This window comes from Desmodus rotundus, chromosome X, assembly GCF_022682495.2.
Source record: "Desmodus rotundus isolate HL8 chromosome X, HLdesRot8A.1, whole genome shotgun sequence".
In the NCBI taxonomy this organism is placed as follows: Eukaryota; Metazoa; Chordata; class Mammalia; order Chiroptera; family Phyllostomidae; genus Desmodus; species Desmodus rotundus.
In genome coordinates, this window is record NC_071400.1 from 37,859,229 (window position 1) to 37,874,571 (window position 15,343).

The following is a 15,343-nucleotide window of genomic DNA, read 5'->3' on the forward strand; positions in this document are numbered from 1 at the left end:
CAGTAATCAAAAAGCTTCTGACACACAAAAGCCCTGGACCAGATGGTGTCACAGGAGAATTGTAGAGAGCATTTCAGGGAGAGCTAACCCCATACTCCACAGATTATTTCAAAAAATTCAAGAAGATGGAAGACTCCCAAACTCGTTTTATGAAGCCAACATCACCCTAATCTCAAAACCAGCTAAAGCCATACTAAAGAAGGAAAACTTCAGGCCTATATGGCTGATGAACATAGATGCTAAAATCCTCATCAAAATATTGGTAAACCGCATACAGTGATACATTAAAAAGATCATACACAATGATCAAGTGGGATTCATCCCAGGGATGAAGGATGGTACAATATTTGCAAATCAATAAACATAATGCACCAAATAAGCAAAAGAAAAAACAAAAACCACTTGATCATATCAATAGATGTGGAAAAAGCATTCGATAAGGCAAAGCACCCGAGTATGATAAAAACCCTCAGCAAAGTGGGAATAAAGGGAGCATTCCTCAACATAATAAAGGCAATATATGAGAGACCTACAGCAAACATCATACTCAATGGACAAACACTTAGAGCTTTCCCACTAAGATCAGGAACAAGACAAGGATGTCCTCTCTTACCACTCCTATTCAACATAGTATTGGAACTCGTAGCCACAGTAATCAGACAAGAAAAAGAAGTAAAAGGCATCCAAATTGGAAAGGAGGAAATAAAACTGTCATTGTTTGCAGATGACATGATAGTGTACATGGAAAATCCTATAGACTCCACCAAAAAACTACTCAACCTAATAAATGAATTTGGCAAAGGAGCTGGATAGAAAGCCAATACAAAGAAATCAAAGGCATTCCTGTATACCAACAATGAAACTGCAGAAACAGAAATCAGGAAAAAAATCGCATTTGACATAGCAAGATGAAAAATAAAGTACCTAGGAATAAACCTAACGAAGGAGGTAAAAGACCTGTACTCAGAAAACTACACAACACTGAAGAAAGAAATTAAGGAAGACACAAACACATGGAAACATGTATCATGCTCATGGATTGGAAGAATTAATATCATCAAAATGGCAATACTACCCAAGCGATTTATAGATTCAATGCAATCCCTATTAAAGTACCTATGAGATATTTCACAAATATTGAACAAACATTTCAGAAATTTATATGGAACTATAAATGACCCCAAAGAGCTGTAGCAATTTTGAGAAAGAAGAACAAAGCAGGAGGGATCACAATACCTGATGTCATACAGTATTACAAGGCCACTGTAATCAGAACAGCCTGGCACTGGCATAAAAACAGAAACATAGAGCAATGGAAGAGAACAGAGAGCCTAGAAGAAAACAAAAAGTCTTTACGGTCAATTAATATTTGACAAAAGAGGCAGGAGTATAAAATGGAGCAAAAACAGCCTCTTCAACAAATGGTGTTGTGAGATCTGGAGAGCTACACGCAAAAAAATGAACCTCAATCACCCACTTACACCATACACAAAAATAAATGCAAGGTGGGAAAAGACTTAAGTATATTTCATAATTCCATAAAAGTCCTAGAGGAAAAAATTGGCAGGAAAATCTCAGATATTGCATGCAGCAATATCCTCACAGACACGTCCTCTGAAGCAAGGGACATAAAGGAAAGAATAAACAAATGGGACCTCATCAAAATAAAGAGCTTCTGCAGGGCTGAAGGAAACAGCATTAAATTAAAAAGGGAACCAACAGTATGGGAAAACATATTTGCCAATGATATCTCAGAGAAGGGCCTGATCTCCAAAACATATAAAGAACTCACACGACTCCACTCCAGGAAGACTAACATCCCAATTAAAAAATGGGCAAAAGACTTGAACACACACTTCTCCAAGGAAGACATACAGAGGGCCCAGAGACATATGAAAAGATGCTCAGCATCAGTAGCCATCAGAGAGATGCAAATTAAAACCACAATGAGGTACCATCTCACACCAGTCAGAGTGGCCAACATAAACAAATCAACAGACAAATGTTGGAGAGGATGCGGAGAAAAGGGAACCCTAGTGCACTGTTGGTGGGAATGCAGACTGGTGAGGCCACTGTGAGAAACAGTATGGAATTTCCTTAGAAAACTAAAAATGGAACTGCACTTTGACCCAGCAATTCTGCTGCTGGGATTATACCCTAAGAACCCTGAAACACGAATCCAAAAGAACCTGTGCACCCCAATGTTCATAGCAGCACAATTTACAATAGCTAAGTATGGGAAGTAACCTAAGTGTTCATCAGCAAATGAGTGATCAAAAACTATGGTAATTTACAGCATGGAATTCTATCCAGCAGAGAGAAACAAGGAGCTTATACCCTTTGCAACAGCATGGATGGAACTGGAGAGCATTATGCTAAGTGAAATAAGCCAGGCAGTGAGGGACAAATACCATATGATCTCACCTTTAACTGCAACATAATCAACAAAAGAAAAAAGCAAACAAATTATAACCAGAGACATTGAAATTAGGAACAATGTAACAATAGCCAGAGAGGTGTGGGGAGGGAATAGTGGGGAGAGGGGTTTACAGGAGCTAATATAAAGGACACATGGACAAAATCAAGGGGGAGGGTAGAAGTGGGGGAGTAAGGTGGGAATAGCTGGGGTGGACTGGAGGCATGGGTAGAAATTGCAGATACCTGCAACTAAATAACAATAACAATTTTGAAAAGAGGAAAAAAAAAGAAATGGAAGCAAGAGTGTTATCACAGAAATACAAAGGATTGTCAGAAAGTACTATGGTCAATTATATGTCAAAAAAATTGAAAACCCGGGTGAAATGCACAAATTTCTAGAAAGATAATATGATCCAATTCTGAATGAAGAAGAAGCAGAAATCCCGAGTACATCAATAACAAAAGGTGAAATTGAAGCAGTTAAGAAAAAATACAGTACACAACAGCCATGGACCAGGTAGATTCACAGGAGAATTTTACAGAACATTTAAAGATGAGCTAACCCCTATCCTTCTCAGACTATTCCAAAAAATATAAAAGAAGGGAAGAGTACCAAACTGTCTTTTTTTTTTTTTTTGAGGCCAACATCATCCTAATCCAAAAACCCAATATACACGCAAGAAAGAAAACTACAGGCCTATATCACTGATGAAAATAGAACCCTGAACAAAATATTGGTAAACCATATCCAACAATACATCAAAAAGATCACATACCATAACCAAGTGGGATTCATCCCAGGGATGTAAGGATGGTACAATATTCACAAATCAATAAATGTAATACATCACATAAACAAGAAGAAAGGCAAAAATCACTTGATTGTATCAAGAGATGTGGAAAAAAATATTTGATAAGGTACAGCACCCATTTATGATAAAAACCCTCAGCAAAGTGGGAGCAAAGGGAACATTCCTGAACATAGTAAAGGCCATATATGAGAAACATACGGCCAATATCATACTCAATGGGCAAAAATTAAAAGCTTTCCCAATAAGATGAGGAACAAGGCAAGGATATCCCCATTGCACCACTTCTATTCAACATTGTATTAGAAGTCCTAGCCACAGCAATCAGATTAGAAAAAGAAATAAAAAACATCAAATTGGAAATGAGGAAGAAAAACTGTCATTGTTTGCAGATGACATGATAGTGAACATAAAAATCCCTAGAGACTCCACCAAAAATCTACTCGATGTAATAAGTGATTTTGGCAAAAGAGTGGGATACAAAGTCAATATTCAGAAACCAAAGGCATTTTTGTAGATCAACAGCGAAAATCTGAAACAGAAATTAGTAAAAATAAAAAAAAGCCCCATTTGCTATAGCAACAAGAAAAATCAAATACATAGGAGTAAACCTAACTAATGTAAAAAAACTGTACTCAGAAAACTGTACAACATTGAAGAAAGGAATTAAGGAAGACAGAAATAAATGGAAGCATATACCATGTTCTCAGATTGGAAAAATTAACGTCATCATAATGTCCATAGTACCCAAAGCAATTTATAGATTCAATGCAATCCCTATTAAAATACCGATGATACATATCACACATATAGAGCAAACATTTCACAAATTTATTTGGAACCATGAACGACTCCAAATAGCCACAGAAATTTTGAGAAAGAAGGGCAAAGTAGGATATATGAAAGGATGCTCAGCATCACTAGCCATCAGAGAGATGCAAATTAAAACAATGAGATACCACTTCACACTGGTCTAAATGGCCAGCATACACAAATTGACAAACAATAAGTGTTTATGGGGTTGTGGAGAAAAGGGAACCCTAGTGCACTGTTGGTGGAAATGCAGACTCATGCAACCACTGTGGAAAACATTATGGAATTTTCTCAGAAAACTAAAACCGGCACTGCCTTTTGAACTAGCAATTCCACTACTGCAATTGTACCTCAAGAACCTAGAAATACCAGTTAAAAAGAACCTGTGCATCCCAGTCTTCATAGCAGCACAATTTACAATAGCTAAGTGCTGGAAGCAACCTAAATGTCCTTCAGTAAGTGAATGGATCAAAAAACTGTGGTACATTTACACAATGGAATACTACACAGCAGAAAGAAAGAAGGAACTCCTGTTTTTCATGACAGCATGGATGTGTCTGGCGTGCCTTATGCTAAGTGAAATAAACCAGGGAGTGAATGGCAAATACCATATGATCTTACCTATAAATGAAACCTAATCAACAAAACAAACAAGCAAGCCAAATATAACCAGAGACATTGAAATAAAGAACACATTAACAGTAACCAGTGTTTAGGGGCAGGATGATAACGAGGGAAAATAGGGAAAGAGTTATCAAGGAAGAGGTACAAAGGGTGTGTGGACAAAGTTAAAGGGTGTTAGGATCGAGGATGGGAGGTAAGGATGGGTGGGGTAGAGAGAATTGGTGGGTGGGAAATGGAGACAGCTGTACTTGAACAACATAAGAAATATTTTGTAAACTCCTATTACCAGTAGTTTGCATATGTAGACAGCCTGCTTTCTGGCCCTCATGTGGGGAAAGCACAGCAAAAAAACATGTTGCTACCTTTTTTTTTCTCAAAGGACAACCCCATTATTCTAATTACAAGATTAATTTTCAAATATAAAATTATCCATTTTTGAGACCACCTTGTATCCATCTACACAAAGGGGGAGTGGAAAGAAGATTACCCTGTCTGAGAAAGATCAGGGAAACCAGAAAGAAGCCAAATGTCGGAAGTCAGGATGAATATCTATCAGGTAAACTGGCAGAAGCAACCTTGCATTTCTTTTGACAAATAGTAATGGAGCTAATTAATTTTGGGGTGTATAAACAATTCAATAAACAAAAAGGGTAGTGATGAGGAGAGGAGGAGGAAAAATGAGGAAGAGATAGAAAAGGAGCCCAAAGATTAAAGCTTGTCAGTGAGGTGCATTTTATGAAATACAGCAGAGAAAGCCTCAGGTACAGATCTATTCTTCCCTTTTGCAGTATGTCTGATCAACTCATGCTAAAGCTTCTTGTAATGTTTATTTATATGAGGAATTATCCAATTATCGATTTTATGCTTCAGTTAATTCATATTTTTCTTGAGGTCTCATAAACTCCATATTCCCTTGGAAGTTTTTATCTTTTTAAATCATAAACAATTTATAAATATTACCTCTTCCATACTCTTGTTTCTTTTCAGATTTTATAAATCTTTCACCTTTTACAAATATTACATCCCCCAATTTTCTGTTTTGAATTTGCAACTTGGAGAATTTATTATTATTTTTTACTCAGTTTTCTAAGAGCAGACTTAAAAACTTTGCTATGCCCTTAGTTTAAGATGTTTTATATTCTTCAATACCTATTGCTATTGTGGTTATTCTTCCAACTTTATAATAATGCTGTTTTTAAAAAAATGAAAGAGGATATTTTGGGGCTTTGATTCACAGCAGGGATATTTTCCTTAATCTTTTATACTTTAGAAGGCAATAGGCCATTTTGAAGGGCTGAAGGGGGTGGGAAAGAAGAAAGGCCTGACAGAGAAAATTTGGGATTATAATGGACAAGAAGTATAGAAGTTAGAAAAATCAGTATGGTACTGCCTTCACTCTACCTTCCTTTAGTGTATAAAATGACCACTTGCACCATCAGGGGGGAAAAAGCTAGTTTTTGTGACAAAGTCTTTTAGAAAGAAAATGTCATTAGATTGAATAATATGAAAAACACATACATATACTTAATATATTATTTATTAATATTGTTCCTGGGTTCAGATGCATATATTCTATGAACCTGTTGATAAAGGTATAGTAGAAAGGCTGTGAGGAAGGAGGGATAGCAGCTCTAGGAAATCAGGGTATATGTAGCAGTTCAAAACATGTAACTGCTTTCAAAACATTGGTAAGACTACATTCACAGGGCCTTTAATTTGATGGAAAAAGTATACAACAACAACAAAAATGTCATCAACAAGTAAGGAAACAAAGAAAAAACTTTGCTGAATTTCTGATATTGTGGCAATACATGAGAGAGAACACATTAGTTCACAGTGATTTTTACATATGAAAGAACTCTTTGATGCACTTCCTCCTCACCAAATAATAACCAGAGTCTATGGCCAGTGAAACCATAGCAAAAATCTTTGTTAGTATAGCAGGTATAGTGCCTGAATTGCTTATGAAAAAATAGAATAGAAATTTATTGGTTTTTGGCAGGCCTTGTTTGGTGGTGAGGGTCATAGAAGATATTTCTGTTTAATTTTCAATAAAATATATTTTTACACAGTAGTACTTGTATGTGGTTTTTGAGAAAAAATCAAACTATAAAGAAATATAAACAGTTAAAGTTGATGGGATAATGGGGAGAGGGGTTTACAGGAGCTACTATAAAGGACACAAGGACAAAATCAAGGGGGAGGATAGAGGTAGGGCAGGGAGGTGGGATTGGCTGGGATGGGGTGGAGGGATGGGGAGAAAATGCAGACAATTGTAACTGAATAACAACAATAAAAAAAAGAGTTAAAGTTGAATGCTCTTTTTTCCCCTCATTCACACTCTATAAATGAGTACCAACCCTGGCCAGTGTGACTCAATTGGATGGAGCATCATCCCAAATGAAAAGGTTTCAGGTTCAATTCCAGTCAGAGCACATACCTAAGTTGTGGGTCCAGGCACATACAGAAGGCAACCAATCAATGCCTCTATCTTGCACTGATGTTTTTCTCCTCTCCCTTCCTCCATCCCTCTTAGGTGAGGATAAAAATTTAAAAAATGAGCAACAATAAAATTTTAATTTGTACCCTTTAACATTTCTCTATGTACATGAAGTATATCTACATGTATGTAAACATGCACATCATATATGAAAATGTTATATATGCTTATGTATAAATATATCATACATATTTGTATATAGTTTATATGTATACATATGCAATACATACTATACATCATACGTATTTACATAAGTAAAAAGTTTCTTCTCACAAAAATGAAATCATATTCTAAAATTCCTGTGCAACTCATTTTTTTCAGTCAATATATCAAAGATTAACTTCTCTGTTACAACATACAAATACCCAACATATTTTGTGATGGACAAAGAGCATCCCATTTAATGAAGACTGTAATTTATTTGCTCTCCTAATAAGAACATTTTGGTTGTTTCTGTATTTCACTATTAAAATAATTTTGCAATGAATGTCACTTGGATATGTCTTTGCATAGTTATGCAACAATTTTTGTATTACACATGCTTGACATTAATCATAAAGTTTATCAGATATATTTGAAGTGTTTAAAATCACTGTAACACTTGCTGGTGTGGCTCAGTGGACCAAGGGTTCACGGTTCTATTCCCAGTCAGAGCACATGCCTGGGTCATGGGCCAGGTTCCCAGTAGGGGGCACATGAAGAGCAACCACACACTGATGTTTCACTCTGTCTTTCTCTTTCCCTTTCACTCTCCCTGAAAATAAATAAATAAAATCTTTATAAAAAACTAAAAATGGAACTGCCTTTTGACCTGGAAATTCCAGTGCTGGGATTACACCCAAGGAAGCATTAAACACCACTTCTAAAGAACCTATGCACCCCAATATTCATAGCAGCATTATTTTCAATATCCAAGTGCTGGAGATAGCTTAAATGACCATCAGTAAATGAGTGGATAAAAAAAAAAACAAACCTGTGGTATATTTACGCAATGGAACACTATGCAGCAGATAGAAAGAAGGAGCTCCTACCCTTCATGACAGCATGGATGGAACTGGAGAGCATTATGCTAAGTGAAATAAGCCAGGTGGTAAAAGACAAATACAAGGCGATCTCACCTATAAGTGGAACCTGATCAAAAAAATAAACAAGTGAGCAAAATAGAACCAGAGATATGGAAGTAAAGAACAAACTGACAGTAATCAGAGGGGTGGAGGGAGGGGGGAAATGGGGGAAAGAAGGGGAAGGGTCAAGTCAAGAAACATGTATGAAAGACCCATGGACAAAGACAATGGGAGAGGAGGATTGAAAGTGAAAGGTGAGGTGTGAGTAAGGCAGGGGAGAGTAATGAGGGAAAAATGAGGACAGCTGTAATTGAATAACAATTAAAAAAATGTCATCTGATTTTTCCACAGAAACATTTCAGTCTAGAAGGGAGTGGTGTGAAATACTCAAGGTGACAAAAAGCATACACCTACAACCAAGGCTAGTTTACCCAGCAAGGTTATCAATTAAAATTGAAGGAGGAATAAGGAGCTTCCCAGACAAGAAAGGCTAAAAGAGTTTGTTAATACTAAATCAGTACTGCAACAAATATTAAAGTTCTTGATTGAAGAAGAAGGAGGTGGAGGAGAAGGAGGAGAAGAAGAGAAGAAGAAGAAGGAGAAGAAGAAGGAAGGAGAAGGAGAGGGGAAGGAGAGGAAGAGGAAGAGGAAGAAGGAGAAAAAGGACAACAAAAACAGCAACAACAGCAACAGAGGAAAACAATGCAACAATAAAATGGCACTACATATGTATCTACCAATAATCAGTTTAAATGTAAATACCTTAAATACTCCTATGAAAAGACATAGGGTAGCTGAATTAATTAAAAAAAAAAAAACCCATATATATGCTGCCTCCAAGAGACCCATCTTAGATCAAAGATAAACACAGACTAAAGGTAAAGAATTGGAAAAAGATATTTCATACAAATGGAAAAGAAAAAAAATACTGGGGTAGCAGTACTTTTATCAGACAGAATAGATTTTGAAAAAAGGCTATAGTAAGAGACAAAGAAGGACACTACATAATGACAAAGGAAACAACCCAACAAGAGGATATAACTCTAGTAAACAATTACACACCCAACATAGGAGCACCTGAAAATGTAGTGCAAATCTTGATGGACATAAAGCAGGGGTGTCCAACCCACAGACTGTGGACCATGTGGACTATGTTAAATCAAATTACATAGTCATCTCCAGATGGCTATGATTGTGGCCCAACACAAAATGGTAAATCTACTTAAAACCTTTTTTTTTCTCTCATCAGTTTTTGTTAGTGTTTGTGTATTTAATGTGTAGCCCAAGACAACTCCTTCCAGTGTGGCCCAGAAACATCAAAACTTTGGACACCCCTGCAAGGTTTCCAGGCCTTGGGTTCCAACAGAGTGACAGTCTAGTGCACCGAAGTTCTAACATGGGATTTTTAAATTAACACAAACCTAAAATAAAGGCAGATGAATATTCCACATATACCTGAAATTCCTTTCAACAATTAGGCCTTCCAACACACTTTCACGCTGAGGCATTATGCCAAGGGAAAAATTGCTCTCCCAACAACTAATCAAGAGTCATTTTGTACTTAACAGGCAACATGAACTGACATTTGTATTAGCATAAAAGTATCTTAGAATGTCATAGAGACCAATTAAAACTGCATTAAGTCCAATTATATTTAACATGAAAATCATTTTTTAAAATAATAGTATTCAGAGTCTTCCTCAAAACTGTACAATTTTGATTGAGCAAAATTTAAACTAAAATACTTCTCAGGGGCTTTGCATTACTCTCTGTTAAATTATGATACCAAATGACACATTTGTGTTTTATTTTAATTTTGTGTTTACCCAACTTCAAAATTAATTAAGACAATTAATAATTAAGCCTTGGTCTTTTCACTTGGGAAATGCTATCTGAGCAAAATTTAAAAGTATATTTTTGTTACTTACTAATGTTTAAAATATAGGCTTTCATATCTGGCGGGTGTAGCTCAGTGGATTGAGCATGGGCCTGTGAACCAAAGGGTCACCAGTTCAATTCCCAGTCAGGGCACATACCTGGATTGTTTTTCAGGTCAGGTCCCCAGTAGGGGTCACACAAGAGTCAACCACACATTGATGTATCTCTCCCTCTCTTTCTCCTTCCCTTCCTCTCTCTCTAAAATTAAATAAATAAAATCTTTAAAAGAAATAAAGTATAGGCTTTCCTAGAAGAAAATAAAAAACATGTTAGTGCTAATTTAAAGGTATGTAAGTATAAAAGTAGAACTCAGCCATTTATCCATCATCCCTTAATAGTAATAATCAAGAATCATCCACTCAGCCCTGGCTGTTGTGGCTCAGTGGATTGAGCACCAGCCTGCGAACCAAAAGGTTGCAGGTTAAATTCCCAGCCAGGGCATATGCCTAGGTTGCGTGCCAGGTTCCCAATATGGGGCACATGAGAGGCAACCACACATTGATGTTTTTCTCCCTTTCTTTCTCCCTCCCTTCCCATCTCTAAAAATAAGTAAATAAAATCTTTTTTTTTTTTTTTTTTAAGAATCACCCTCTCAACTCTCTTTCCCAGCAGTACATGATTTGTTGTCTTTGGTCATCTTGTGACAGAGTATAAGAGCAATGATTTGTAGTTTCAGATGAGGTATAAAAATGGCAACAAGTACTGATTAGAATGTAGAGGAAGGAGAAGTTTTTGTACTGTTGGTGGGAATGCAGACTGGTGCAGCCACTGTGAAAAGCAGTACAGAGATACCTCAAAAAATTAAAAATGCCATATGAACCAGAGATTCCACTCCTCAGAATTTAAACAAAGAAACTGAAACACCATTTTTTTTCTTTTTTAAATATATTTATTGATTATGCTCTTTTAGTTGTCCCATTTCCCCCCTTCACTCCATCCTGCCCACCCCCTCCCTCCCACATCCCCCCCCCTTTAGTTCATGTCCATGGGTCATACATATAAGTTCTTTGGCTTCTACATTTCCTATACTATTCTTACCCTCCCCCTGTCTATTTTCTACCTACCATTTATGCTACTTATCCTCTGTACGTTTCCCCCCTCTCTCCCCCTCCCACTCCCCTGTTGATAACCCTCCATGTGATCTCCATTTCTGTGGTTCTGTTCCTGTTCTAGTTGTTTGCTTAGTTTGTCCAGCAAAGCTATCATTTAGAATGGAAGGGCAGATAAAGTGCTTCTCAGATAAGGTCAAGTTAAAGGAGTTCATCATCACCAAGCCCTTATTATATGAAATGTTAAAGGGACTTATCTAAGAAAAAGAAGATAAAAAAATATGAACAGTAAAAATGACAGCAAACTTACAGTTATTAACAACCATACCTGAAACACTAATTAGAAAAAAATGTAAATACCTCCATGTTCATTGTAGCCTTATTTATAATCTCCTAGATTGGGAGGGAGCCCAAGTGTCCACCAGTAGGTGAGTGGATAAAACAACTATTGGACATTTACGGAATGGAATTTTACTTGGCCTTAAAAAGAAGAAAATTTTATCTTTTTTGACAGCGTGGATGCACCTAGAGAACATTATCCTAAGTGAAATAAGCCAGTCAGAGAAAGACAAATACCATATGATTTCACCCATATGTGGAATCAAATGAACAAACTGAACTAACAAGCAAAATAGAGACAGACTCATAGAGAAAAAGCAGGCAGACAACTCTTGGGAGGGGTGTTTAGAGGGTGGAAGAGTTGAGAAAAAAGGAAAAATAATTTATGGAAAATAGTGTGGTGATTGTGACAAGGGAAGAGGTATAAGGAGGATAAATAGTAATGGAAAAATTACAATAAAAATTAAAAATGGCAATCTTTTGACACAAGTAAGACAGTTTGAAGTCTCTTAAATATTGGGGCTTCATGTTATATTAGAACATTAAAGATGGCTGCTAAATCCATCTTTAATGTTGTAATATGACAGAGGTGAAGCAGACAACCAGAGCAGCAGGCAGTAAATAAGGGAAACATGATGGCATGCCCTGTCTGTACCTGCTAGAGCTCAGTAGAAAGCTAACATCATGCCAAATGGAGACAATGAAACATATTTCTATAGATATGGCAAACATAAAAATGATTTTTCCTTTACTTCTGAAACAAACAAATAAATAGGTAGATTTTGCAGCAGAAAGACAAGTGCTGTAACAGTATGCAAGGTAGCTTAGAAGGCACATGAGCATCACATCTCTGGAGACAAGGTTTAATCCCAGCTCTTGTCACAAATGAAATGAGTTTGATGGGTCTGTAGTGAGCAGTACTGCATAACACAACACACTGCTGCACTCCTTGGAAGAGAAAATCAAGAGTGTTACACATAGAACAAAGTTAATCCTATTTGATAGAAAATAAGTCATAGTGCAATTCCTTTAAGTATCTGGGGAGAAAAATCCCTTCCATGTGGTGAGCATTGTTGATTGCAACATATCTCATTACTCTATTTGGTTGGATGATCATAAAGGAGTTTCAAGCACCCAAAATATTAACCTTTCACATTTTTATTAGCAGCAAATAGTATTTGTGTATCATTAACTCATGTGTTCTTTCCAAACTAGGTGTCTGTGCACTAGGAGAAAATTTTCCAAAGGTGCATTTTGTCATAGACATAGGATTACGTGATCCACCTGAACTTGAGGGGTGCCCAGTTATTGATCTCAAGACTCACGTAAGAAATCTCAAATGTAATGTAATTTTTTGAGGTCTGTTCCTGGCTACCAACTTCACAGTTATAATTTCAACCAATCCCTTTGTGCTATTACTTCACAGATGTTTATCCTTTAAAATAATGCAATAATGTTTCTCATGATTGTATATGTTGGGGACCACTCTGAGTGGTTTCAGAGATTGAAGACCTGTGAGAGCAGGTTCTGAAAGTGGCTACTAAGTCTCCCTGGAAAACCAGGTAAAAATGCAGGTGGCAGACATGAACCAACTCTAACACCGAGGGTTCCCCTTGGGAATCAGGCCTGATAAATACATTGTATCCTTTGAAGCTTGTTCTCCTTTACTTTGTGTGGTTCTGTTGATATAAACTGGACGTTTAAGTTCAAGGCATAAGGAGTAAACTCCTTATCTCATGAAACATGTTTTAAAAACCCTCTGGTATCAGCATGACAAACAGACCCTGACCTATGACAAAACTCTGTGTTCCTTCAATTGTTATCTATAGATAATACCTGTTTTTGTATGACTATAGACTTTTTGACATTGATTGATGAACTATACATGTATGTTGTATACACCTGCACATACCATTTCCAATAAAAACCACTTGGAAAAAGGGCTTGGGGCATTCATTCTCCACTAAAGGGAATTGATACCCCCTTTCCCACCAGAACAGCAAGATTGTGTCCAGGACAACTTAGTTCTCATCCTCAGTGAATGGGAGAATTCTGCTGGATGGAGTTCCTCCCACATGTATATATTTCTTATACATAGATTGAATACTGAAAAAAGCATCGTTCATCGTGTCCAACAGCTGTAGTTCCAATCCCTCTTTTTACACCACTCTATTAGCTATGTGATTTTTAAGGAGTCATTGTATTTTTATTTTGGACTCATCATTTGAGTTTAAAAAATAAATCATACTGATGAAATTCTGCAAAGATTTCAGGGATTAACCACATTTCTTGTTTTAACACCAGAATGTTATAAGGACTTGTGATTCAAGTCTTGTATTAATACAAAAAACTCTAACCAGTCATTTCATCCCAGAAGACATAAAACATAATTGTTTGTTCACTGAGTTATCATAGTCATAACATGTAGAGCTGCAAAAAACAAACAAAAAAAATTAAATGATTTTCTCTTGATGAGTGTCTACATTTTTTAAATGGCTCTGTACATCCCAAACTCTATTTTGAAAGTAAAAAAAAATCCTGTAATCCCCTCTTCCCACTGTCCCCACCCCGCTCCCCCCTGGCTATTGTTAGATTGTTCTTAACTTCAATGTCTCTGGTTATATTTTGTTTGCTTTTTTCTTCTATTGATTATGTTCCAGTTAAAGGGTGGAGGTGGGGGATGGAGGTGGGTTCAGCTGGGGTGGGGTGGAGGGATGGGGAGAAAAGGCATACAACTGTAATTGAATAACAATAAAAATTTAAATAAATAAATAAATACAAAGTAAAAAAATGTGTAACACTGGATGTTGATTGAATTAACTATAGTGGTTGATGTCATCAGTGAAAATATTGAATAAAAATTCAGCTCTATACATAAAACTGAAAATACTTTATTTAATTAGTGTGACAAAAAGACTATGAAAGAACACTTATTAAGCAGCACCAAGTATTTAAAGAGCATGCAAGATAATATACATCCATTGTGTTACTGAATTCTCATTGTAACACCAGGAATAGATATATATTTTTAATTTTAATTTTATATTGTTATTCAATTACAGTTGTGTGCCTTTTCTCCCCATCCCTCCACCCCACCCCAGCAGGAATAGATATTGGCACTACTATTTTGCAGATGATAAAATGAGTTTATACAGTTTACATAACATGCCAACACCAAATATAAGTAATAGAAGTAGAATCTCTAGATCTGACTTATCTGCAAAGTGATTCTTTTCTTTACACTGCAGCACACTATATTAGTGTAATAATTAGGGTATACTTTAAACTGCTGTAACAAGGAGACCCCAAATACAGTGGCTTAAATAAGAGATTTGTTTGTATATTAATTTATATGTTACATATCTACATCTTTTTCTTGCACATATGCTATCTGCTGATTTTTCAACTTTTTTTTTAAATATCATTGGTGACTTTAGGGTATTGCCTTCATCTGCATCTTCAAAGCTAAGTTGCTTCCATGTTCATATTCTGGCATACACAAAGGCAGAGTCAAAATGATGTGGCTTTCAAGAGAAGATGGCCCAGCTGCTGCACATATTCACTTTAATCACATCCCATTTATCCAAACTAATTGCTTGCCTAGTGCCAAGGGAAAGTGGGGAATATAGTCTCCAGCTAGATGGCTATATGACTAGAAAATAAAGGAAGAATGGATTTGGAGAAAAATTTACAATACTTTCACTATTAAGGATTGTACAGAGGAGTCGAGTTTATGTAATATTTGGTAAAGACATACCATGGGAGAATTAAGTGCCCAGAGTAAGTGTA